General features: G+C 37.4%; 1 long non-coding RNA gene across 1 annotated transcript; it reads left to right on the plus strand.

Moving 5' to 3' along the window:
- Positions 1-9,286: 9,286 nt before the first annotated feature.
- Positions 9,287-26,433, plus strand: LOC116587705. Its single transcript, XR_004284590.1, has 4 exons — positions 9,287-9,351; positions 21,683-21,792; positions 22,131-22,179; positions 26,111-26,433. It is a non-coding gene; the product is annotated as an uncharacterized LOC116587705 (long non-coding RNA).
- The last annotated feature ends 507 nt before the right edge of the window (positions 26,434-26,940 follow it).

The raw sequence follows: 26,940 nt of genomic DNA on the forward strand, positions 1-26,940 counted from the left end.
GAGGGATGCCCGCTGGGCAATCATGAGCAGGCAAAAGCAGGATGGTCGTCACACACATAAACCCCTGGGCTTGTTTACTTACTCACCTCACAAGCATTCTCAGAACTAGAAATGTGCTTGACGTACACTGTGCAAATCAGCAGTCACGGAGTGATCTTTCCTTGTTTGTAGAGTCATGCACTGTCATTACTGCACTCTGTCTTATTCCTATTCCCTGCTATTATTACACTCCTTTATGCAGCAGATCAAATTGCTTTCTTGGACTAGTAAGCACTATACAACAAAGACTTCAACTATGTTTTCCCATTTGTCTTTAAGATAGTGACAGAATAAATGACATAGTGAAATATCTCATAAAGCAAAATCTCAGTAATTAAGACTATTTGTGGAAAGGTCAATCTAAATTACAGATGTCTGTCTTATGGGCTATTTTCATTCTGAATATCTATTGTAATTAGAAGGACTACTGGTAACTAACTCTTGCCAAATAGAATCTTTTAAGGTCAGTTTTAATTGAACATGCTTTCGTAATTAGCTCATTCTAAATAGAGATGTTAAAGTCCCTGGAGCCATTTAGCCAGTTTAATCTTTTACACTTTATGATATTACCCTTAATTTACTTCTTTTTTTTTTTAAGATTTTATTTATTTATTTGACAGACAGAGATCACAAGTAGGCAGAGAGGCAGGCAGAGAGAGAGAAAGGGAAGCAGGCTCCCCGCTGAGCAGGGAGCCTGATGCGGATGCAGGGCTCTATCCCAGGACCCTGGGATCAGGACCTGAGGTGAAGGCAGAGGCTTTAACCCACTGAGCCACCCAGATGCCCCGACCCTTAATTTACTTCTAAAGTGTTTTCTTTTTCTTTTTCTTTTTTTTTTCAGAGTCTGTGCCTAAATTTTGGTCTATATCAGTTGAAATTATCATGACTTTTAGTTGGTATGTGCTGACGACATGGAATTTTGCTGCATTTGAACAGAAAATGCTCACAACATAAATAAAACACTGTGGTGAATAAATAATAAACGCCTAGTGTACTAGGTGCTCTTCTGGGTGTGAGGATATAGGAGTTAGTGAAATGACCTGACTTCATGGAACTTAGCCTCCAAGGGGGAACTTTCTCTATATAACCAATTTTCTTATTGCATTTAGAGTTTGATTATGTAATAAATAAGCTCTTTTCATATTTTTAGAAACTCATCTATTACACAAAAGGAAGTCTACATATCAGAAGCAAAACAAAACAGTGAACATCTCTATACCAAATTTTTTCAACAGATCATTTTGCATTGATGGAAATATTCTTAATATAGCCTGTCCAGTAATGTAGAAACTAGCCAAATCTGACCACTGAACACATGAAACATAGTAAGTATGAGGACCCGAATTTTAAATTTTATTTATTTTTAATTGGTTTAAACTTAAATAGCCACGTGTGACTAGTGACTGCCATATTGGACAAAATATCTTCATATATTTACTTGAAATATCATTGACAATGCATTCTCAAAATCAGTAGAATTTGTGGTTCTCAACTTTGTCACATATGCTTATAAAGCTAGAATGATATATACATTTTTAATTTTCAGAGAAACCCATACTGATAAAATTATCTGGCATATACTTTCCTTTGAACTATTCCCTTCAACTTCTTACTGAGATAGAGCCAGTGCTATCATGGTGAGAAAATATGTTTTCATGACTTAACTTTTCTCTTAGAGCCCGGGGAACTTCACAGAGAATACAACATTTCATGCTCTAGCTTTGCACTATGAAAAGTTGAACTTCCATGGGGCCAACATTTACACATTATTCAGACTGGGATATGTGTGATATTTTCTAACTTTAAACTTTCTTCCTTATATGAACAGTATATTAAGGTGTGTCTCATAGTTCAATTAAGGGTGATATATCTAAAAATTGCTCATCTATAAGAGTATAACTTAGGTACATTCTCCGTATGGTGTATTCTTTGATGACTACTTCTTTGAGAAAAATTTATATGTGTTTGAAAGAAAACCACCAACATGATCCAATTTAAACAGAATATCTCAAATTGTGCTTGAACTCAATACCATATTTCCTGGAAACTCTGGGTCATGCTTGATTGGATTTGGGAAAATAATATTTTATTTCTGGAATTCCTCTGCTTTCCATACCCATTAGCTGGGTCTGATATAGAAGATGAATGTGGGAATCATAAGAATTAATTTTTGTTAATCAGTAATTATGACCTTTTACTTTCTAATCAGTTATCCAGAACCAAAGATAATCTAAGGATTCTCTGCCAATAACCAAATATATCCATTACCCTATCACTCTGAATCCCTCTCCCGTGTTATGGATATCTTTATGTCCTTTTCAACTAATTCAATTTCTCCCTCAAGTAGTTTCCACTGGATTACATATAACTCTTTGCTGTTGAAGGTATTTGAGATTTTTAGACTAAAAACACACTATCATACACTATCGAAAGCTTCTCTATATTTTTAAAAATCTACTCTAATTAAATTAATATTTTTATTTGTACCTGGTACTTGAATTTTAGGGTACATACATGAGAGTAAACACAAACACACACACATGATATTTCAACCCTGTAAAATAAGATCTCTTTGTCTATGAATATAGTTATGTTAAGTGATGCTTTACTGCTTATTACCAAACAATCCCACTATTGGTACTTGGAGAACTAAGTCTAGTTCTGGTTCTTAAAATTTAGCAGCATCCCATCTCTTGGTTTCCACAAATGAAAAAGAATATGAGTCATAACATACAGATGGTACCTAAACTTTAAATTGCTTTTCATTTACTATTTTTGTTTTCTTGTTCTTGATGAACAATTATCTATACTTTATCCATATGCTCTTTCCTTCTCTCTGTCTCTCTTTTTGTCTATCTCTTTCTCTCTCTCTTGCTCACCCACATGTGCTCACACAGGCTTGATATAAGTCTTTATAGCTCTAGATGTTAGTGAAACAAAGTGAATTCACACCCTCTATAACAAAAGGATTTAGCATCAAATATAATGAGTCTCATAAAACAAATCAAAACAGTGAAACATAACCAGAGATGCTTAGAATATGTTTGAGATTAAATCTAAGTAAGTCTAATATAAAATAATTTTGGTTCTTTAATTTATATTTTCCATAAAAAATATTCTAGAAAAAGTGTAATTCATTTTTATAGGCTCTACTTCTATTAAATACTTTCAATTTTGTTATTCCTTCCAGTAAGACATGGAAATACTCAAAATTTATTGAAATTATGAGCTATAGAGCTGACTAAAAGCTCTAAGCATCATCCCATTATAAATGAGAAAACTTAGAGATAGAGATATTGGGTAACTTGCATAAAATCTTATATCCAGTACAAGTCAGGCTTCCAGGTAGCGAGATAATAGTCTTATTTTGTGTCTCTTTGTTAGAGGTATAAAGTTTGGTGACCAGTTATCCATGCTATTTTGCCTCTAATTTATAAGGTATTTTATAATTTTCTTTGAGTTGGTAGGCTAAATAATTAGTTTTGAATTCATTAGTTGAAGAAATTCCAAAGTTCCTTTTTATATCTGTTGGCACCAAAATATAAATTTTAGCTTGATTATCCACTTCCTCCCATATTAATCCAAAGTCCACAGATATTGATTAGCAAGCAATGATTATGCCTAGCGGGGGAAAAACAGTTTAATCTTGTAGATGCTTTGGATTTGGGGGACTTAAGGGGCTCATTTGAGATATCTAGGGAATTGGAAAAAAAAATGCAATAGTCTGCCTATAACTTTAACATTCCTAGGAGTCACACATTTTCAGTTGCATTTAAATTACACAATTGAAAATAAAGCAAACCAATCAATTATTCAGTATGAGAAGAGAGATTGGAGAGAGATGCAAAAATAATTTAACTCTGTAGTCAAGTAATAATAGCACTTAGGAAATGTAGATTGCTCACTTGTGAATAGATGAGAAAAAATGAGATTTGAAGCACTGTTACATAGTTTCTCATTTTCTTTTTAAAAGATAATCATGTAGGCTACTTACAGACAATGCTTCCCAAATTATGACCAGCTGGAGAACAGATGCAACCGGATGACCTGATTCTTGGTTAGTTTCAAAACTGGTAGCTGTGGCTGGCAATTTTACCACAGTAATAACATGATGTGATTAAAGATCAAGATATTTGGCATTGCCACCGACTAGGATGTCCTGCCCGTGTATGAGCAAATAGAATAAAGTCTTAATGTCTTGGAAGTCTGATATTTAGGCAGTTGATGTCATATTTAGAAGGATGTTGGACATGCATTTGCCCCAGAACCCTGCCTCAATGGTGAGTAGATAAATATCTGGGGAAAGAAGTTTTGTGATTTGGGATGGGAAAAATAAACTGTAAGGCTTCTTGAACTCATTGAGAACCATAAATTGTCTTCTTTACCATTTACACTTAGTAGCAGGGGGCTTGTGTTCTAAGCTCATGTTGTTACACCACATCATTTCTAGTGACTAATACAGTACATGTAATTATAGCTTCATGGATAAGGGAGATCATGACCTTCTGCACCACACATGGTTTAGGTTAAGTCTATGTGACATTGGTAATTTAACTTTCTAAAACTTTCTAACTATGTGACATTGGTAATTTAACTTTCTAAGTATGTGACATTGGTAATTTAACTTTCTAAAACTTAATCTATCTGTTGCAATAATAACACACATGTTGGGATTATCATGAAGAAAGCATCTGCAAATGTAAGTAAAGGATTCAGCACAGTGGTTGGCATTGCAGAATTGGAGAAATCCTTCCCTGAGTATGACTAGAGGGGCACTATTTCAGATTCTTTTCTTTGTTACTATCCTATAAATTTCCCAATTCCAAAATGGAAATTAATGTCAGATTTTCATGTGTATTAGTTGTAGTTTGTACTATATGATTATATTTTAATTAGATATTAAGTGGATTGAAAAGTTTATGTCTTGAGTCTTCTCAATGGTCTCATTGTTCTTATAAAACTCTAAGTTAAAAGACTCCCTTTCAATATTTGTAAAAACAAATATTTAAATCGATTTAAACCACATTATCATTCAGTAACAACAACAAACATTCTATCAGCTAGACTATATAGGTCATGTAGGCAGTATTTCCTTCTAAGAAGCACCAGAATGATGCTTAGTGCTTTGAGGGGTTGCTATGTGTTAGCAAAATACTACATGGACCTTGAAAACCATCCAGTTGGCTGAGTTTCTTACTACTGCTCCTTTCTTAAAGGAAGCATGTAGTGATGACTAAACTATATAGCTTAGAAATTATGGAATCAGATAGACTTATTCTGTCACTTCCTAGTTGTGTGAGCCAGGCCAGGATCCTTAACATCTCCAAGATTTGGTTTCCTCATCTGTAAAAGGATTGTTTGGAGAATTAAATAAGTTTATGTGTATAAACTTCCTAATATCATGTTTGACACATAGTAAGTTATAAATACAAGGTATCCATTCAAGTATCTTTATTGAGATAAAAATGACATACAGTAAAATCCACCCATCAGAATCATATACTTCAGGAGAGATCCACTTCAGGATCTTCTTCAGATCCACTTCAGATCTTCAGGAGAGATCCACTAGCTAAGCTCGAAGCAATCACTTATCTGCTCATTGTCCCTGTAGAGCCAATTCTGGACATTTCATGTAAATGGAATCATACAATATGTGTTCCTTTGTGGCTGGCTTCTTTCACTTGGTAAAATGTTTTCAAGGTTCATCCACATTGTACCATGTATTAGTACTTCATTTCTTTTTACTCCCAAATAATATTCTATTGTATGGATATACCCTGTTTTGTTTGTTTATTGGTTTATGGAGATTTGGGATGTTTCCACTTTATGACTATTATGAATAATGCCACTATGAATATTCCTGTATAACTTTTTGTGTGGACGCATGTTTTTGTCCTCTTGTGTACCTAGGAGTAGAATTTCTGAATTTTATGGTAACTGTGTTTAACATTTTGAAGAATCGCTACACTGTTGTCCAAAGTGGCTGCACTACTTGGCACCCTTTTTTGATATTTTGATGATCATAAACAGTTCTTAGGTGAGAATAAAATTGGGGTCCCTGGATTTGGGGTGCTTTGAGATCTGGGATAAGAGATGTATCCTCAGACATTACCTTAGAAGATCCCAGTCTTCCTAACACCTCTCTCTACTGGGAGCTGCTGGGTGGAATTCACTGCCATTAAGTTCCTTCGGTTCCCTAACACCTAGAGAAATCAGAACGTTCAGCCCTTAATGAGCCAGTTTTAGAGTCATCAGAATGTTATCTGTTTGAGGAAAAGTAGGTTGTTTGGATTTTTTTCTATTAGCTTGTGACACCAGGGAGACATCAGAAAGCTGAAACATATAATTGCCTTTTATTACAACAAGTACCAATAAGGTGGCAAAATAATATTTGAGAAATGACTGTTTGGTAACTATAGCACCAAATGAAAGAAAAACTAAAGTTTTTAGCAAAACCAGTGTAATGATAGCAGTCCACAGGGATTTGGACATAGAACTATTCTTCTAATGAACAGCGCACTGGGGGCATGGGGTAAGCTGCTTACTCTTAAGTAATTTAAATAATAAGTTAATGACCAGAGCAGCTCTACATGTGATGTCGTTAGTTATTAAGTCAAATGCGATTTATGCAGCTCATGTCATTTATATCCTTGATTCACTTGGAAAGCTGGCTCTCAGATGGGAATTGCTTGTCAGATCGGTCATTGCTCCAGATGAGATAAGATTTGTTGTAAGTAATAGTAACTTAGATTTAAATACATGCAGTTAGAAACATTCCTAGAGTATCTTCCCTGTTTTCTAAAGTTCTTCCTTTCAATCTTAGAGAAGTCAGTCAACTTTGTTTTTCAGAGTGCTGTGTTATTTACTTTAAACTTGAAAATAAGTATTTTAATTTCATTTAGTGCCTGATACTAACTTTTCTAGAACAACTCACAGTGTGGAATGGTGTGAAAATGGAATTAAGTTCAAGCCAGAAATCAGAATAATTGTCTGAAAATCTTTCACTGCCCCCACACTCTATAGCCTTACATTGGGAATTAAGATCTCACTATAATTTAAGGGTCATTGGATACCTTCACTACACATTTTTTTCTTTATAAAGAAAAATGGATTTGCAAACATCTTTCATGCGTTCTACAAAGAACGGCTAGCAGAGCCTGAAGCAGAAGAAAGCACACCATCTGTTTTTGTTTTGGAACAGACAAGCAGAGCACTGTATAGTGAAAATAACCACAGATAGTGAATGGCTGTACTTATTTAAGCTGCAGTGGAGTCTGTGAGTCCTCTTGGTGTGTCATCTGTCAAAGTCGGGAAGCTTCGATTAAAGTGAGTGTTTATATTAAATAAGGAAAGAAGTTTATAGACTAAGCAATCCATTAATGTCATGAAACAAGAGAAAATTATATGCTCTGCACAAAATATTTTTGAAGAGGCAATCCAGACCACAGGCAATTTTAGAAATGCAGTGAACATTTCCGAGATTTTGCCGGCTCCCATGCTGCGGCCATGGCCACCCCTCGCTTCACATCAACTGCTGGTGGAAGAGAGGCTTTAGTGATAGCAATTACAGAGCTGAACACTCTGATGTAAGAGCTCATGCCTCAGGGAAGGCTGATAAGATAGGAGTGTATGAATATGTCCCACTTAGGAAATCAATGCTGTAAATAAAATCTGGTGAGGAACGGCAAAATCCGAGATAGTGATTGGTATAGGAATAATGTAGTGTTCAGGACTTGCACAACAATGACCTCAACTTAAAAGGGGAAAGTCAAAATCATCATATTCTGTTGGGTAGCACAGAAATAAAAATAATAAAAACTTTAGGAAAAAAGGACTTTTTTTTTTAAGAGACGGGAGAAGATAGAGGGTGGGGACAGGCAGAGGGAGAGAGAGAAAAAAAGAGTGAGAGGAGGAGAGAATCCTAAGCAGAAACCACACCCAGTGTGAAACCTGACATGGGGCCCCAGCGCACAACCCTGAGATCATGACCTGAGCTGAAACTGAGAGTCAGATGCTTAACCAACTGAGATCCTCAGTTGCCCCTAGAAAAGAGGATTCTTACATGGGGGGCTAGACATATACAGAACTGGTCTCAATTCCCCCTATATTGTTGAAGCATGGAATAATAACTCAAAAATATTAAAACACTACTATCAGCAATCCCAGCACACATAACAGTTCTACATATTTCGGCTCTATTATAACCTAGTCCACGTGGACATGGTTTTGTGCATCTAAATCTTCATGATATGGAGCCATACAATGGTAACGTCTCTTCATCTTAGTAGTAGAAAGAGGAGAAAGCTTACTGTGTCCAACATGTGGTAAATTTGTCAAGTGTCAGGCAATGTCAGTAATAAGCCACTCCTAGGGGCTCTGTTGGAGATGTTTCCAGTGATCTGTTGAGTGTTTTTTTGGGGTGGGGAGGGGTACTTGGCAATTGATTAATATGCAGATGGGCCATAACCCCACCTTTATTCTTAATGTTCTATGACATAGAGCCTGTTTTCTCAATTACAGTGTCCCAAACCCATCTAATAAATATGTTGAGGCTAAAGCATTTAGAATAGTGAGTGATACATTGTTCTACATGTATTTGCTAAACAAAAACAGCATGTTTTCAGTTTCATAATTCTAGCCAGTACCAAATCTTATATTATGAAGGTGATATAAATGGCAGGACAGCATGTGGAATATAGTCCATTGTTTATCAGACCCTCAATTAAATACTGAGATGTGGTCACTTAATTCATCATAACTTAGTACTGTCTGGAATATGAGCTGACAAGTCATGCAACAGAACACTTGGCAGTTCCAGTTGGCCAATTTCCTTTAGCAATATGCTTCAGGGCATCCTTAGTATTCTGTACTAATCTTTAAATATAACCGTGTAATTCAGGATGACAAAGCATAATATTGACTTCTTGGATCAATGTTCTGTTCACAAATCCATTACCTTTTATTTGAGATAAGCACAGAACCATTGTTAGAAACAATGGTCTTTGGAATTAGTGCTGCTTAAATAGCCAGAAGCCAAGCTAAGATTCTGGTGGTAGAGGTTTGAAATTGAAGCTTCAGCCTTATGAGGCAGATGGAGATGAAATCCCTCTTCATTAGGAAGTTCCTCCTCTTAAGCCTTCTTACAGAATCAAGGAGAATTTATAACAAAGCTTCCTTGTTTGTAGTTATGGAAAGCCATTCTAAACCACCTGGTTAGAATGGTCTAGAACTCAGGGATCTAGAATTTGGGATCTGACCACAGTAGGAGTCTCACTGACCACAGTGCAGTTTGACTTCAACAGGACTGTAATGGTGACTAAATCTGGTATACCTGTCATAGCTTACTGTGTTTGTTTTAGTATGGATTTAAATGGTCTAAATATGAAATTAAAAGTTTCAGTACATGGATCCCAGAAAGTAGGCTAAAAACTAGTCAGTAGATATAAAATTATTCAATAAATACCAAATAGCCATTTTAGGCCCAGGGTCTGCTAAAGTGTTACAGTAGAAGTCATTTTTTTGTGTGTTTAACCAGGCACCCTTTAAAGTGCATCATGGGATCCCAACATTTTTCCTGCAGTAGGAAAATATTTGTGTATCTCATGACCAATAAAAAAGATGATTACAGGAAAGGAATAAGTGGAATTTCTACATCGTCTTTATTTGTAAAAAAAAAAAAAAAAAAAAAAAAAAAAGATTAAAAATCACTTCAGAAAAAGCAAAGGAAAAATTCTCTGTGAGTTAGTATTAGAGACAATATATAAGAAGAAAATTGACATTTAACCACATACAAGTGCCCTTTGACATATAAAGTAAATGCATCCCCCAAAATTTTTGTTGCTTTACAACCTTAGGATAGAATTTGTATATTTTAGCAACATCATGATCAACAAACATGGAATGAACTAAAATGTGAATTCAATCAGGCAAGGCAAAACTGACACAGTTTTATAAACACCTTTGTTTTGTTTGTTGAACTCATATATTCTTTTTCTAAAATATAAAGATGAAGGTGAATTGGTGGTCACAGCTACCATGTCATAGATTTCAAAAGGTATCAAGACAATCTGACTAGCGAGTGGTTGTTTCACTCTGATACTTCCATGTGCAGCTCTCCAGAAGCTGTGAATTTTACCCAAGAACACACTTGTCACTGATGGAAGAATTTATATGTGTCTTGCAGAAATCTGTTCTTTGCAATAGCTTCCTGGGTGAGTTCACCATATAATAGTGTTATTGTTACAGTGAGCAACATTCATGACAGCAATTTATCAATGTGATATTCATTCAAATAAATATTGAATGAGCATTAATATATAACAGGTCCTCTGTTAAGCACTAGAGAGTTGATAATGGACAAAAATATCACAGTGTCTATGTAAATAAACTCTTTAGGAGCTGATGATTTATGGAGAAGGTATATTTTAATTAACTAATCATACCAGTAGGCATATAATTAAATATATGGTAAGTTCCAGGAAAGAAAAATGCAGGAAGTGAAGAATGTTGACAATAATGGGAATCTCACCTATTTGGGCAGACCGTGGCATATTGCAGGGGGAAGGGTTGGGTCAAGGTCAGGGAAAACTTCCCAGAGAGAGTGATGATTGAGCTGAAATCTGAAGGATATGGAGTAGTTAGATAGTGGATACTGTGATATTCTGCTAGAATTCTGTCTTCAGAGCCTATGCATCCATTCCCTAGTTGCTGAGAATAGTGGCTCTGTTGGTTCAGGGCTGTGCCCTTCCTTGGAAGTGGCCCTCAGCCCCAGGGAACGGTACTGGTCTTGATTATAGCTATCCTTTCTGTCACAGGTCAGTGGTAGATGCAGAAATACTAAGGCTCTGATCCTTGACTTCTCTTTGAGATAACTCCAAGGAACTTCCCAGCTCCAAATCTTTCCTTAGGTTTGTCTGGGGCCTTAGTTGATCAACTTCTTCCTCTGCCCAGTCCTTTACTTCCTTTCAGCTGAACCTTCTAAGATCAGTTCCCATACATTTCTGCAGACACTACTGTGTCTCCAAGTCTGTGTCCAAGTTGCTCAACTGAAGGCAGTTGTTCATGGTGGTCTTGGGAAGTCAAATCTAAAATGGAATTCTGGAGACAGATCACTTGCCAGCCATCTGGCATTGAGGACCCTATCACTGGTGGTAGGTGGTATATGATTGCCCCTGGCATGTTGTGAAGTACAATTGTTAAACATACCCCTGTGGAGAACTGGAATGGGATACTGATGGAAGGATACGCACTGACTGATACATGATTTTTGGTTTTTGAAAAGAAACACAGAAAACCATAAGGACTGTGGAATTGGATTAGTAAGTGCCACTGATTCACTGAAAAAAGATTACTACAGGCTCAGGCTGATTAATCACCTATTTTAGGCAACATTTAAAACCAGAACACTGAATCTACAATCAGAGGGCACAAGATTGAGGGCACTGATCAGAACTTAATCATAAGAGTAATAGGATTCCAAAAAGGTTGAATTCTGAGCCTCAGTAGGTCTCTTCATTAAGGTCAAAACCCCATAAGGAAGAAGAGGGACTCTGACAATTGGGATGAATATATATAGGAATTTCAAGGTTGAAGACCTTGAACTCACAGATTCCCTTTATGTGGCTCATCCTGCAGCTGAACAACTTCCCCCTGCTAGAAGATAGTTCCTCTATCTATTTCAGCATTTTGCTAAAAATCATTTAGAGTTCTCAAATGAGGTAGACATCCTACAAGACAATGTTTGCCCCTAATCAGAATTTACATCCACCTTCCTGCTTGGCAATAGACCAAAACAGAGGTAAGATCCTAGCATAGCTTGATGAGATGTTCTGGACCTGCTCAGGGAAGAGAGGGGCTCTTTATCAGTGGAGCTGCAGGATCTGCTAACATATACCAGCAAGAGCTGGAAGAGTTTGCATGGGAAAAGGATGCCAGGGACATCAGATCAAGGGGAAGCCTATAGATATGGGGAATTCTTCTCTGATACAGGGTGTAGCACCATGACAAGGAGTCTGAGAGATGGCTCTTATTAAGTTAAAAAAAGTGGTATCTCACATTAAATGGAGATGATAGAACTATCAAGACAAAGAAAAAAGGATCCTTGGTCTCAGAAAAATAACATGTTGAGGTAATTATATCAGGTTGGAAAATCCACTTGCCTACTAGGTTCTACAGAGGAAATCCCATTTACCAAAGAGGCCATGCTGGTGAGAGGGACAATACTATCATTGAGAAGGTCTATGATGACTTCCCTTCTTATGTTGGGGTTAGAGCAGGAGACATTCTTACAGAACTAGACTCCCTGAAAGAAGACAATTCACATGAGGTGTTGAACTGTCATAAGCAGGGAGTGGGGGTGGCACGGTTACTGCAATGAATAGAAAGACCAAAGTGGTATCCAGGGAGTCCCAATCTACAGAGAACTACGGAGGTAGTCATAGAAACTGAGTTTGGGGCAAGGTATATGGGAATCTAACAGTATTTTTTAATGATACAACCAAAGGAAATTGATTGGGTGATTAGAAGTCTGAATGATTGCCAGATTCTGGAGCTGAGATTGTTGTAAGACCTTGAATCCCTCTCTGAAGAAGAGGGCAGATATCTAATAGGCAGGAGTCTGCAATACTGTGACAAGCATATTCAGCAGTAATTCCCTTACTCTTCTCCCAAGGGATCTCTAGCCATTTGCATAGATTATTAAACATTGGCAAAAGAAAAACACCCTCACATTTCCAGGATTATGAGAACAGAGTCTAAATTGACGTTGATATCTAAGTACACAAATACTACCCTTTAAGCCCAACTATTTGAGTGAAGGTGTAGAAGCTAGGTAATAAATGAATTCCTGGTCCTGATCCAAATCACAGTGAGTCCACTGGGTGTACAGAGGTACTTCATTTTAATATACACATTCCCTGAGTTTATAATTGGAATGGACGTAGTTGGTAGCTAGCAGAATTCTCCTCTCATTTTCTTGACTTGGGCAGGGGGTAGATGTGGTGAAAATGCTATTATAATGGCTTGAAAATGACCCACTTCCCAAGCTAAAAGGGGGACCCAAAATCAATATTATATCCCAGGAGGGCTGACAGAAATCAATGCTATTTTCAAGGATTTGAAGAATGTAGGGTTAGTGGTCACTATTATATCCTCATTTAAATGCACTGATCTGGCCTCTATTAAGAGTGGATGGATAACAACAGTTTACAATGGACAACTGTAGATTTTAACACGTAGTGGCTCTAATTGCAGCTGCAATGTAAGATGCGGTAATTTTACTACAGCAGAATAAGGGAGCCTGTGGTGCATGGTATGTGCCTTTCTTGGAAATGCATTCTTTTCTATTCTATCAGAAAGAAGACTTAAAATCTCTGTTAATGTCCTGGCTTGATTGTCTGAACCCTGGAAAGAGAAATATTAGAAACTCTGGGGGAAGATGGTCAGGGGAAGAGGCACAGGAAGAGATCTATAGGAGGGGACACAGAATGTGAAGACCTCTGGATCACAGCTCAATGCTCATCAGAGGAATTAAACAACCAAGACCTCCAAAGTACTAGTGACTTCTTATTCATTTGGAGCAGGGGTATACACTGAAAATCAATGACATATTGGCCAGCATCTATCAACTTACCACATAGCTGGCAATAAAGAACACATAAATGGAGTTGCCATGGTGACAGAAATGGTATCTAAAGCCCAGTAGCATGGATCTTCACTCAATGAGGATGATTTTGCTATGACTACTGCCAAAAGTCCAACTTGTATGTATTATAGACCAACAGTCAGCCCTTGATATGGCCCAGTCTCCCAAGCTAAGCTAACTTACTAGGAAGTTGACTGCATTGGATTTCTTTCACTCTTGAAGAGGCAATGATTCATCCTTAATGGGTTTGTCACATAGTTTGGAGATGGGATTTCTTTTCCTATGGCAGAATCTCTATTAAAGGTTTCTAGAGATTGATCTGCTAACATGGGATACTGCACTACCTTGTTTTAGATCAAGTGAACTAAATAGTAACAAAGTTATATGTAGTCACCATAGTGTACACAGCACCACAAGGTCTACCTGTTTTACAACACATGTTTCAGACTGAGTGGCTTTGCTCCCCTGCCCACCAAAACCCATATATTGAAACCTAATACCCAATGTGATGGTATTAAGAGGTGAGGCCTTTGGGAGGTGATTATGATATGAGGGTGGAGGCTCTAGGAATGGCATTAATACCCTTATAAAAGAGAACTCAGAAAGCTTCCCTCTCTTTTCCACCATGTGAGGACATAGAGGGAAAATGGCCATCTTGAACCATCTTGAACCAGCTTGGACTTTCCAGCTTCCAGACTGTGAGAAATAAATTGTTTACAAGTCACCTAATCTCTTGCATTCTATTGCATCAGCCTGAATGGACCAAGACTGATTCCCACACACCAGAAACTAACAGTCTGATACAGCAGTGAAATGGTGTTTTAAACATGCAACTGAGGTGTTGGGTTGGAAATCATACCTTATAGAGATGGAGTGCTATACTTCAGGACATGGCAAACACTGAAAATTATTGACTATTCTGTTCTCCTATGTCCTCTGTGTCTAGAATTCACAGGGCTGGGAAACAAAGGATGGAATTTGAAATGGTGTCATTTACCACCACCCCCTTCTGTGATTTCTGTCACAACAGTTTCAGGCTCCATGGGTCTAATGATCATGGTTCTCGAATATGTAATGATCTCACCAGGAAAGACAGAAAAGTCCCACTAGATTTTAAGTTATGTCTTCCATACTGGTACTTTGGTCTTCTCATGACAAAGGACCTAACAGTCAAAGAAAGGAGGGAGCACCAATAGGAGTAGTTGGCTCAGATCAGCAGGACCAGGTAGGGCCGTTGCTACATAATGGGGAAGAGTAGAATGTGTTTTGAGCTCAGGTGACCTACTAAAGCATCTCTTTTGCTCTCTCATTCAGCTTTAGGATTAAATGAAAATGTATAGTAACCATTATATGAGAAGGACATGGTAACTCCTGGGACTCAGACCTCTCATGCATGAAAGAATCAGTCACCCCACCAGGGAAGGCATTACCTAGGCCAGCAGAGGAGTTGGCAAAGGGTGAAGGGGAATCTAGAATGAGTACTAGAAGAGATGATGATGAGTATCAGTTACAGCTTTGAGATCAAGCGCAATAACATAGCTTGTGTTTCTTACCATTTATTTTGAAGCTCCCCAACCAATACCCTGGGAAAGCTCTAGATGAAGCAAACTTCCTATAAACAGCAAGTGAACCTGACAGTGCAAGGGACACCGAGATACTTCACTCACCATCCTGCTTCAGAGCCAGTGTGCCCCTCCCCTGGCCAATGGAAATATGAATTGGTAACAGGTCAAAGCTGTATCCTTCACTGGGAATTGTCCTTGGACACAGCAAACTGCTATGATTGCTCATGCGGTTTCCAGTGGGCAGTTTGTGGTTAGTGACTGACTATTGTGAGATTACAAACAACGGGCCCTTTTCTACCACTTGGGACTAGTCTGAAGGGCCTTCCTAGCTCCAGGGCATGCCTCAAGAGGGGTAGATGTCTTCATTGCAGCCACACAGCAGGTCTACTACTCCTATGCCCTGCCCTGCCCTCTGTACATGCTTACAGGTGTAGCCCTGAGAATGAGCCTCCTTAAACCTCCTGTGTGCAATTTCCCTTCTATTATGGATTGAAAGCTTATGTTCTCTTAAAATGTATATGTTTGTCAAAGTTATAACCCTTAGTGTGGCTGAATTTGGGAGTGAGGTCTCTAAGGAAGCAATTAAAGTTAAACGAGTTCCTAAGAGTGGTGCTCTGATGAACTAAGATTTGTGTCCTTCTAAGAAGAGGCACCAGAGAACTTACTCTCTCTCTGCACACCAGAACTAAGGAAAAGCCATGTGAGGACATGGCTAAGAAGGTGGCTGTCTCCAAGCAGGAAGAGAACCGTCATGAGAAATGGGATTAGCAGGTACTTTGTTCACAGACTTTTAGCCTCCAGAAAGGTGAGAAAGTAAATTTCTGTTCTTTTAAGCCACCCAGTCTGTGGAATTTGGTTATGGTAGCCCAAGCAAACTAAGATACCAGCTCAGTCCATTTGTAGGAAACTTACCTTATTTTTGCACCACACCCCGTGCGTGGAGCATAACAAATAGCATGGAGGACATGGGGACTTAGAGTCCAGGCTGCCTTCTAATCCACGCACTGGACGATTTCACTGAGGATTTAGGTCATCTCATTTCTAGAGGGGTGGAGTCTCATTCTGGAAAGGCTAATATATTCTTAACTTCCCCTGCAGGTAATATATTTGCTGGGAGAGGACAAAATGGGGAGTAAATGTAAACACATACAGGTGTAAAGGGTTTGTGTCATTCCTGGTGAGCCTGGTACTTATGAGAAGATATTAGCTACTGTATGGTATGCCAATGTCCCTGATGCCACTCATTTCACATTTGTAAAATTAAATCAAAACACATTACATAGCAATGTTGGGTAGCAAGGTTAGTTTTACAGACATTTGATGTGACATAATAATAAAAGGAACCGTGTGACTGACAGTTTTCTGGCATAGAAAACCTCATCAGTACTTCCTACAGGCAGAGCAATGAGGAAGCCAGAAGAGGTGGAGCACTGAAATTCAAAGATCCTGGGGTCATTGGCCCTGAGTCCCTGTGCTGTGTCTTACTGCATAGATACTCCTGGGCAGCACTGAAAATCAAAGCCCTATACTTCCCCTGAGGTAGAAAGCACATTAGAAAGTAGTCCTAAATTACAGCAGGGTTCCTTCAGTGTCTCAGCAATGTAAGGTCACTGGGCTAGCTTTCCTTAGTCTCTTGGAAGAGAGTTTGCTTTACCTTTACTTTCCCCCAATGTACTTACTATATAAAATAAATAAAATAAAAATTTTCAGCCAAGGTACCATCCACCTCTCACTTGGAGTTTCACTTTCAAGGTAGGATCCAGTCCCTTAAGCTTGTATTTGAAGTGTATCAGAACAGGTCCTTTATAACTGATGACTTCATGCCTATAAACTTTCCAAATAGCCTAATTTTATGCTAAAACATATCCCTCTAAAACTTAAAACGTTCTATGCTGGTGTTTGGAAGAGAATCTTTGGCAATGTCGGTATGTGGTAAGATCTCCTAGCCTGACATCTTGTTGAATAGAATAGGAAGAGGTCAAAGATACTTTGGGGACTTTGAGCCTCCATGCTGGAGAGGAAGGACACATTCAGAGGGACAATAATAAAGAAGAATTTATATTTTTAGTCAGCATACTTAAAAGAGAATGTTGGATGAGACAGTACAGCCAAAAATTGAAAATAAAATCACCTGGCTTCTTTTCTCAGATGCTATACTCATCTTCCTGCTCTGTGTGTCCCCAGGTTATGGTACACATGCATTTGGTAGGAGAAAAGCAACAGCTACATCCTCCTCCTAAACACATATCTTTGCACCTCTTGTCATAGATTTATATGGAAACACTATATACATTTAATCTATTTTGGACAGAATCCATGTTCTGATTTCCACATCAGTCACATCTATGTTAAATAGCCCTATAGAGGAGACATTATAACCCTATAAAGGAGACAGTTGCAAAAACCAAGTGCTAGAAAGCTTAGGAAATTCATTTAAAGGTATATCACCAGTAAGTGGCTGAATCAATATTTGAATCCAGGTCTCTCCAGGAAGTTCTGTGATGTCTCCATTATTATTTGTTGCTATTTTGCTCAACTAACTAATTCACCCATTGTTCAGCATTTTAGTTTTCCTACCTTGGTTTCCATTGATCTCCATGTACACTGCATGCTTAACTGCCAGAATCTCAAATACCCAGTGGGTGTATAATGGAGAAACAGATGTCCAGTCTTAGCAGCAACACACTCCTTTCCAATATTCTTTTCATGATCCTGTCTCTGATGTTTCAGGTTCGTAGTTCCATGAATTAGGAACCCTACTTCTGAAATGCCATGGAAAACACCTTCAGAATCCTCTGCCACAGAGGCAATCAGTCATAGAGTAGGGCTTTGCAAGTGATTGCTCTTGTGATACTATGATACCGTAGGAGGGAAAGGCATGGAATATAAGCCATTGCTCTGTTTCCCCTAGAGAGCAAGTATATTTCAGAGTGGTGGAGGGTGGCCTTGTGAAAGAGTATTATTAAAAATTCTGCACAGTGTCTGCCACCCCTTCTGATATACACACCATTCTTCTCTCTGAACCTTATTTTTTCTGCACGCTGAGATGCAGGTGGATGTGTCAGGTGGATGTGTCAGATAAGAATACTTATCTATATTCCAGATAAGAAGGAATGAAGTAGAGTGGAGTCCCAAGAGGTCAGGTGATACTGATGGTGTACGGAATTAGCCTCCAGAGACCAAAGGAGAGTCAAGAAAAGAACAGACATTTTCAAGTTCATCTTTTTCTCCCCTTCCTTCCCTCACGTCCTAGTATGTGGCCTTCATCTTGTCTCTTCAGTACCATTCAAACTGCTTGGAAACTCTTCCCTCTGCCTTAAGTGTCATCCCGTCCAGTATATTAAAACATATCATAATGTGCTCCTCTATCTAGGACTTTTTATTAACTTCCCTTTCTCAGATGACAAAATCCATGTTCCTCCTGGTAGTAATAAGGACTTCTATGATTGGGCTTCTGGGTACTATTAGCATTTTCTCCAGCCACACCCAAGCATGGCTCCTTTTCCCTACTGTAACTTTTATTTTGTTGTATTTTTCTCTCTGCATAATGCTGTTCCATGGTTAGTGGTTTTCTCATGCTGGTTTTTTTCCTTTGGATTGTCTTCCATTTTTCTGAGCTAGTTCTCCTGGTGACTTCCTGTTGATACGTCAACAATTAACCTTAGTGTCATTTCTTGTTTGACACATTCCTTCATTGCCTCAGTGACAATTGCACTTGAACTTCCCTGCCCTTGACCCCCATACTTAGACATGTTTTCACACTTTTTCCTTCTTTATTCACACGTATCTTTTTATAGGCTTGTTTCTGCTATTAGTCCTTCAGTTTCTTTCAAAAGCAAGAAGTGTGTTTTATTCATTTAATGTGGATGATTGCCTTTCTGAATAAGAAAAACTCCAAGTAAAGCTAGCCTGAGGTAGGGAAATGTGTGCGCGGGGTGAGGAATATATATTAGAGTCTATCTTTCAGAAATCTAAGGTTGAGGGGAGAATCCAGCTTCTTGCAAAGAGGAGCCACATTTCAGACAATTTTGTAAGTTCCCATCTTTTCATCTGTTTCTCCATCTCCATCTTTCTCTCTCTGTATCTCTTGGATCTGTTTGTCTTTGCCTGAGTTTACCCACAGTCGCACTTGCCTTGAGTTCATGTCATCTTGATGACAGGAAAGAGGAAGACAGCTACTTTCTCCTTCCAAATGTCTCCAGAGTAAATTGCATAGACAGATTCTGATTGGCCAGGGTCAGGCTCTGTGTTTCTTCCCACGGCTAGAGTTTGAATATTGTACTATTTAATAGTTCACCTGAACTACATGGATTGGGAGAGTGGCGGTTTTCCAAAGAGAAACTGAGCAAGAAAATAGAAGATGTACTACAAAGAACCCTTGAACAACATAAGTTTGAACTTATGCATAAGTTGCAAGCCCACTTATGCATAGTTTTTTACAGAACTGCACTGTAAATCTATTTCTCCTATGATTTTCTTTAAAAATTTTCTTTTCTCTTGCTTACTTTATTATAAGAATACAGTGTGTAATACATATACAATATGTGTATTAATTGACTGTTTATTTTATTGGTAAGACATTTGGCCAACAGTATGCTATTAATAGTTAAGTTGACAGAGAGTCAATTATATGCAGATTTTCAACTTCATGGGGTATCAGCACCCCAACCCCTGCATTGTTCAAGGGTCAACTGTATACATAAGAAATGTGCACAATAAAGGATTTGTTAGATGAATGCATAATTGGATATAAGTCATTTTTAATCTAACACAGAGAAGCACATGGATTAAAAAATGGCAGTCAGGGAATGGGGAAAAGATCCCTGGAGTGATCAGACACAGTCTGTGAGTTGTATCATTATTATTGTCTTAGAACTCAATGATTATAGTTAGTTATATAACTATCACTATCAATTCCAGTGCATTCCAAAGGAAACCCCATAGCCATTTGTAGTGTCCATGTTTTATAATGAGATCTTAAAATGCATGCTTGCCCATCTTGCACCACCAGAAATTGGGTAGCTTAAGCAATGAAGAATCATTCCTCCAAATAAATGGGGGTCGGGAAATGGAATGGTTTGGTTGTTTGTATTTTACTTCTCACTTAAATCCAAGGAACCTGGTGATGTGAATGAATAACTTTGTTAAAAATTAAGAAGTCCCTGTTTCTTTTTGGATGCGGACTCAATTTCCCTAGGACCCATCTTCCTATACTGTTATGTTTTTAATGCATATTCTCTCTAGGGTTGTTAGAGAAAAAATGTTTAAAAACTTCAAAATATATCTTAATTATATCAAAATCTACACATATTTTTAGGCCAATCAATTAATAAAATTAGAATCTTGACAATTTAGTAGTGTCCTAAAATGAATAGCTATAATTTTAGACAGGGAAAGGTGTTACAACAAATAGCATGTTCTCTTGCTGAGGTGCAAAGAATCATCCACAGTCTTTCATAAGACCCAGATGCAAGAGTCACCTCTGATTTTTATTCTAGACTACTGCTATCCTAATGATTTTAACTTCCCTTTCATGGGAACAGGATCCAACAATCCAATTTCCACTTGGATACAGCCAATAAATTTAAGCTCAAGGACAAAGCAACCGATGGAGATACAGAATTCTAGTTTGGAATACATAAAAGAGAAGGGAAATAAGAATTGTATTTCAGCATCACCAAAAGCAAATCCTGCTCAAACATACAGTATAGTTCCAACAGTAGATAATTTATCCATAGTTCTTTATTTACTATCATCTGCTCTTTTTTTTTTAACCTTGAAATATTAGAATAATTCAACAGGCAGTAGTTCAAGGGTTGGAGGAAAATATACCTATCAGTGCATGAAAAAGCAAAATCTTAAATCACGTAAGACAGAGAAGCTGTTTTAGTGTTGCCAGTAAGTAGCTTTGTGATTTTTAGCAAGCTACTTGATTTTTTTTTTTTGGTCTTACTTGTGAAGGGACTCAGTCATATGGAAAGAAAGTTAGAATTTTCCTGCGCTTCCCTAAAAGACAGTCCAAATATAACAGTAAAAAATTGTAGGGAACACATAGTAGACACTCAATATACTTCTTTGAAGTATGGGGAAACATAGAAAAGAACTACTTAATAATTAGATTGTTTAACAAAATAAAATAAGGACTTCTCAATCCTTAGAAATATTGAAGTAGGGTTTGTATGACTGTCAAGCCTATTTAGAAGGAGAAACTATTGAAAGGAAATGTTACTGAGATGGTAACTTGAGATATGTAATCTTAAAAACCACTATTGAAAAACTGTAACTTTAAAGTTACCACACATAATAATTACATTAAGAGAATGCCCATAAATACATAAATGTGCTTTTCAGATGAAGGAGGTCTTGTTTTCATCAATAAGTTAGATGTTATCTAGTGCTTACATAAATAATCAGTTTCGTTCACAATTTCCTTCAGAAGGGAGCCCCAATATTCTTTTGAACTTGGGCAGCCAAGTGCTTCAGCTTGATTTCTCTAAGATGATCATATGAATTTCAGCGCCCAGGTGGGAATTGGCCTGGTAAAGGGTAGGTGATACCATTATGTCCAGTGACATTTGAAGAAACCTTAACTAGGAAGATTCACTGCTGTTAAGAATGGATCATGAGAAAAGGATATACACTCTTCTGTTTAGGCCTTTGATTGAAATGAGTGAGGAATTGATGCCTGAAGTCTGCTGCAACTTATCTCCTTATTTCTGTAATATGAGTGTTATGATGGTAAATTTTATGTCAGCCTGACCGAACCATGGGGGGCCTAAATATGTTGTTAAAAATTATTTGGGGGGTTTCTATGAGAGTATTTTTGGATGCACTTAACATTTGAATTAGTAGACGAGTGAAACATATCGTCCTTTATAATGTAGGTGGACCTCTTCAGTTGACTGAAGGCCTGAAGAAGACAAAAGACTAACTGTGAGTAGGAGAAAACTCTTTTTCCTGATGGTTTTTAATCTGGGGCATTGACTTCCCCTGATTCCAGAGCAGCTTCTGGGCTTTGGACTTAAACTGGGACATCAACTCTGCAGATTTCGGACTTGTCAGCTTCCATAATCATATAAGCAAATAAATCTCTTTCTCCATATATACACATTGTATTTGTTCTTTTTCTCTGTAAAACCTTGACTGACAATACAGGTGTGTCACAAAAAGATGATGAACAAAAGATAGAGAATGCCTGTTTTTTTTTTTTTAATGACATCATTGGTAAATTGGATAACCAACCAGATGGCTTTCATATTTCCTGTTATGTCATAGAGAAAGGAAAAGAAAAGGAGGGGGTAGGAGAGATCTTGTGTGTCTGACTTATTTGAAGTTGGATCTTCTGTTAGTTGTTACTTTAGCCAAAACCATATCCTAACAATTACAGTCATGGAAAATTTATACTGAGTGTTCTTTATAGTTCCTCACTACTGTAAAATCTTAAGATTTATCTGGTTGGCCCACCTCACAGAGCCATGAAAATAAAATGAAATGTTTCTATGGGAAAAAGTATAAAGTATGATTCAATTGTCAGGAACTATTAGCATTTGTTTTATGATGACTAAAATATATTCCTTGGCTCCTGAGTTGACATATCTTTATGGATTTTTGAATAAAACATCAAACATCTGTAGAAATAAAACAATGCAGGGAAAAATGAAGTTAAGATGAATAGAAATCCAGCAAAATTATATTAGAAAAAGCTATACTTTGAAAATAATGAGGTAGAATCTTTAACTAGAAGAGAGAGAAATTCCATGAAGGGAGAATTTCCATGAAATGGATTATTCTGTGATTAAGAGAACTAGGTCATGTCAGTAGGAAAGAGCTACAAGAGGGAGATTTGAGAAGTGACAATAAAGACACCAGAATTCTGTCACTGATGGAAAAAGAAAAAAAAGAAAAAAAAATTAAACCAAAAAAACTTGTACAGAGCCTTCCCTCTTAAGACTGTTCCCCCTCAACGGCACTGATTTTTTTCACAAGTTGAAGTGAAATTTAAAATGATTCTAAGCTATTCATGCCCCATAAAATAAAACCATCCCTGAGGATTTTAGCTGCTAGGTCAGCCAATAGTTCATAATTTCATCCTCTTTTTGTACCTTTATTTCTACTGCTTTCTGCTTTAGAAGTTCCATTTAGGTATCCATATGCTGCTTTTGCATGTTTCCAGTTGCTCTACATTTCCTCACAGTGGTTCCTGGAACAGAAAGAGCACATGTAATTCGGTTTTTATCTTGCTCAGTTTTGAATATTGACAGAAGTGCAGTCACACTTAGACAGTCACGCTGACAAGCTCTGAGGTCTAGAACAATGTCCCGGCAGGGTATTTATTCCCTCAGAGTTGATTGGGCATGGTATTTCAACAGCTCATGCTTTAAAACAAATACAATGTCAGCATCAAATTCTTTTCAAAGATATTTTGTGAAGCTTCACAGATTAAAAATGTGCTTTGGAGTTGAATGTTTTATGTGACAAAATGTAGTTAATTATGCAGAAAGGGCACACCAGTCATAGCTGAGTAAAACCTATAATGTACTGTATTGAAAGCGGGATAACAGTTAACACTAATAGATACTTTAATTCCAGGTGTGGCACTGAGTAGATACTAACACGTACCAGTTAGCATCCAGTCAAAACACAGAAATCACACCAACTATTTTAGCACAGACAAATTCATATGAAGAATGGACAAGCAAAAATGGAAGACTTAGTATCTATTTCTTCAGAGAATAAAGTTGGATTCTTACATGTCTGTTACTTGATTACTTATTTTCTGGGTTTTTAGTATGTATTTAGAATGAGAATTCAAAATTCCCATTAAAAATAACAAAATAACACACTACACTTTGGAGTTGACCAAATAACCTTTTGTAAGGGGATAGATTGAGACCCTCAATGACTTTATTCTAATGTCCTTATCTTCAGTTTGGTAGAAGCGAGGCAGTGGAGACATTTCAGAAGGCTGCCTAGCATCTCTAGTTTGCGGCTGTGTGCTGGGACTCAGGAAGAGGTAACATGTACCTGGTGTGAGACATGGACGTCTCTCAAAAGGGGCTGCACATATTTCTTAGCTGATAAAAGAGAAATAGTGAGAACCAAAACTAAGAGCATACTCTGCAAGAGTCTTAATGATTCCAATAGAATAGGAAAAGGAAAACTGCATAGTACTTACTGTATGACCGGAACTATTTTAAGAATCTTATATTTATTAAGTCACTTCATCTTCATAACAATCTTGTGAGGTTGGTATTACCGTCATCGCCTTTATTTTACACAGAAAGGAACGGAAATTCAGAGGTTAAAATACGCAGTTGCCAAGAGCAGAGATAGAATTCAAACCTGAGAAGCTTGACTTTGGCATTTGTGTACTTACCCACATACATTATTGTTTTCTTTTTTTTTTTTTAAGATTTTATTTATTTATTTGGCAGACAGAGATCACAAGTAGGCAGAGAGGCAGGCAGAGAGAGAGGAGGAAGCAGGCTCCCCGCTGAGCAGAGAGCCCAATGCGGGACTCGATCCCAGGACCCTGAGATCATGACCTGAGCTGAAGGCAGAGGCTTTATCACACTGAGCCACCTGGGCACCCCCATTATTGTTTTTCAAATACTAGAAAAACTTTAAGTATTTCCTACTTTTCAGGCCCTGTGTCGATTTGTTTAATATGTTACTGTATTTGTTTCCTGACATTTAAAGTAGTATAATCAGATAATATAAGTGATATTATCATCCCCATTTTAGAGATGGAGAAATGGAAGAACTAAGAGGCAAAGTGTGATTCCCAAGGGGACAGGACTAGCAAATGTGGAGCATCAGGGTAGACCCTAATGTCCAGAAACACTGAGTCAGAATTTCTGGCAGTAGAACTTAGGGTTGGTACTCTCTATCAAGCATTCTGAGCAGTTTATGTAGACACTAAAGTTTGAAAAATCACTGCTCAAGGACCAAAATTCTTCTAATTTAGAATTAGAACTAATCTTTTTATCTTACATTAGAATAGCACCATTTACATATGTAGACCACTTTTAATCAATAGTTAATTAACTCAACATGAGTTAATGAACACCTGCCATGTCTCAAGTACTCAGCTAAACTCCTAAGCTAGGAGATTGAATAAGAAATTGCCCTTGCTGTCAAGGCCATAAAATAGTAGGAAAGATAGAAAAAATACTTACATATAATATGGAAAACTTTATAATAGAGATATAATTAAAATGCTATGTGATTAGAGAGAACAGAATACCTAATCTGGCCTGAAAGAGACCAGGAAAATTCATAAAGACAATAACGTATCAGCTGACTCTTTAAGAATTAGTAAGAGATTAGAAAGGGGGAAAAGAAAACACTTTCTAGGGAGTGCAAATCATGTCTCAAATGATGGAGATATGAAAGAATGCAGTGTGTTTAAGAGGCTCTGGGATATTCATCAAGGATAGATGCAGAGCAGCAGAAAATGTAACTGAACTAAGGTTGGAAAAAAAAAATCACAACTCAGATTGGCTTAATGACGGTCAAAGTGTTTATTGTTTCACAAATCTGGAAATTCCATATTGAGTATTGACTGGTCCATGGCCCAACGGTGTCATTGTAAAGTCCTTGTTTCTGTCTCTTCACCATCCCATCCAGTCTTTGCTTCATCTCAAGTCTGGTTTTTGTTCTCAAGGTCATATCTAAACTTGAACAGTGTAAAAATCTCATACAAATACTCCTCTCTAGTATTTCTATCTTGGCAGGTCAGGAAAATGTCCTAAAATTCATACTTATTTGGTTGGCTATTAGATAGTAAATTAGCTGTCTTTTGCCATATAACAATCTCAAAACTTAGCATCTTTAAACAATAAATATTAATTATCTTACACAGGTTCTGTGAATCAGGAATACATTACTAGCTTAGCTCAGAGATTCGGGCTTGAGGTCTCTCATGAAGTTGCAGTCAAGACATCTACTGGACCTATGGACTTCTGACCTGGCTGGAGGATCAGATTCGAAAAAGGATCATTTGAATGGAGGGCAAGCTGATGCAGGCAGGAGGCTTCATCTTTCCATTGGACTGATTGAATGTCCTGAGTAAATGATGAAAAAAGAGCAAGGATGGACATAAACACAATGTCTTTTATTACCTAACCTCTGAAGTGGTACTCTCATTTCTGCAATAGCCTATTTGTTGTGTGGGTTATCCCTAGTCACTGAGGGAGGGGAATATACATGACAGTTTATTGCAAAGGCTTTCTTGTGCCTTGAAATATATTTCATGAAAATTATTTTAATGACAATACTGTATTGATATCATATAGATATATCACTATTAATTTTTACCAATTTTCTATTACTAGGTATTATAGGTTATTATTATTATATACTAAAGAATTATTACAGATAAATACATATACATAATCTTAATTTTTTCCTTACATTATGTCTAAGGTTTTTTTTTTGAAAAAATGTTGATGAAGTATGCTTAATTGTCTCTCAAGATGATTATTTATTTATATTTTTAATGATTTTATTTATTTATTTGAGGCAGAGAGAGAGCATGAGCACAAGTGCGGGAGGGACAGGGGAAGAAAGAGAAACAGTGAGCAGGGAGCCCCACACGGGGCTGGATCCCAGGGCACTGAGATCATGACCTGAGCCAAAGGGAGATGCATAAGTAACGCCAATCCCAACTCCTAAAATTTTGCTTTCATTTTA

The sequence above is a fragment of the Mustela erminea genome, chromosome 4, assembly GCF_009829155.1.
Source record: "Mustela erminea isolate mMusErm1 chromosome 4, mMusErm1.Pri, whole genome shotgun sequence".
NCBI classification, from domain to species: domain Eukaryota; kingdom Metazoa; phylum Chordata; class Mammalia; order Carnivora; family Mustelidae; genus Mustela; species Mustela erminea.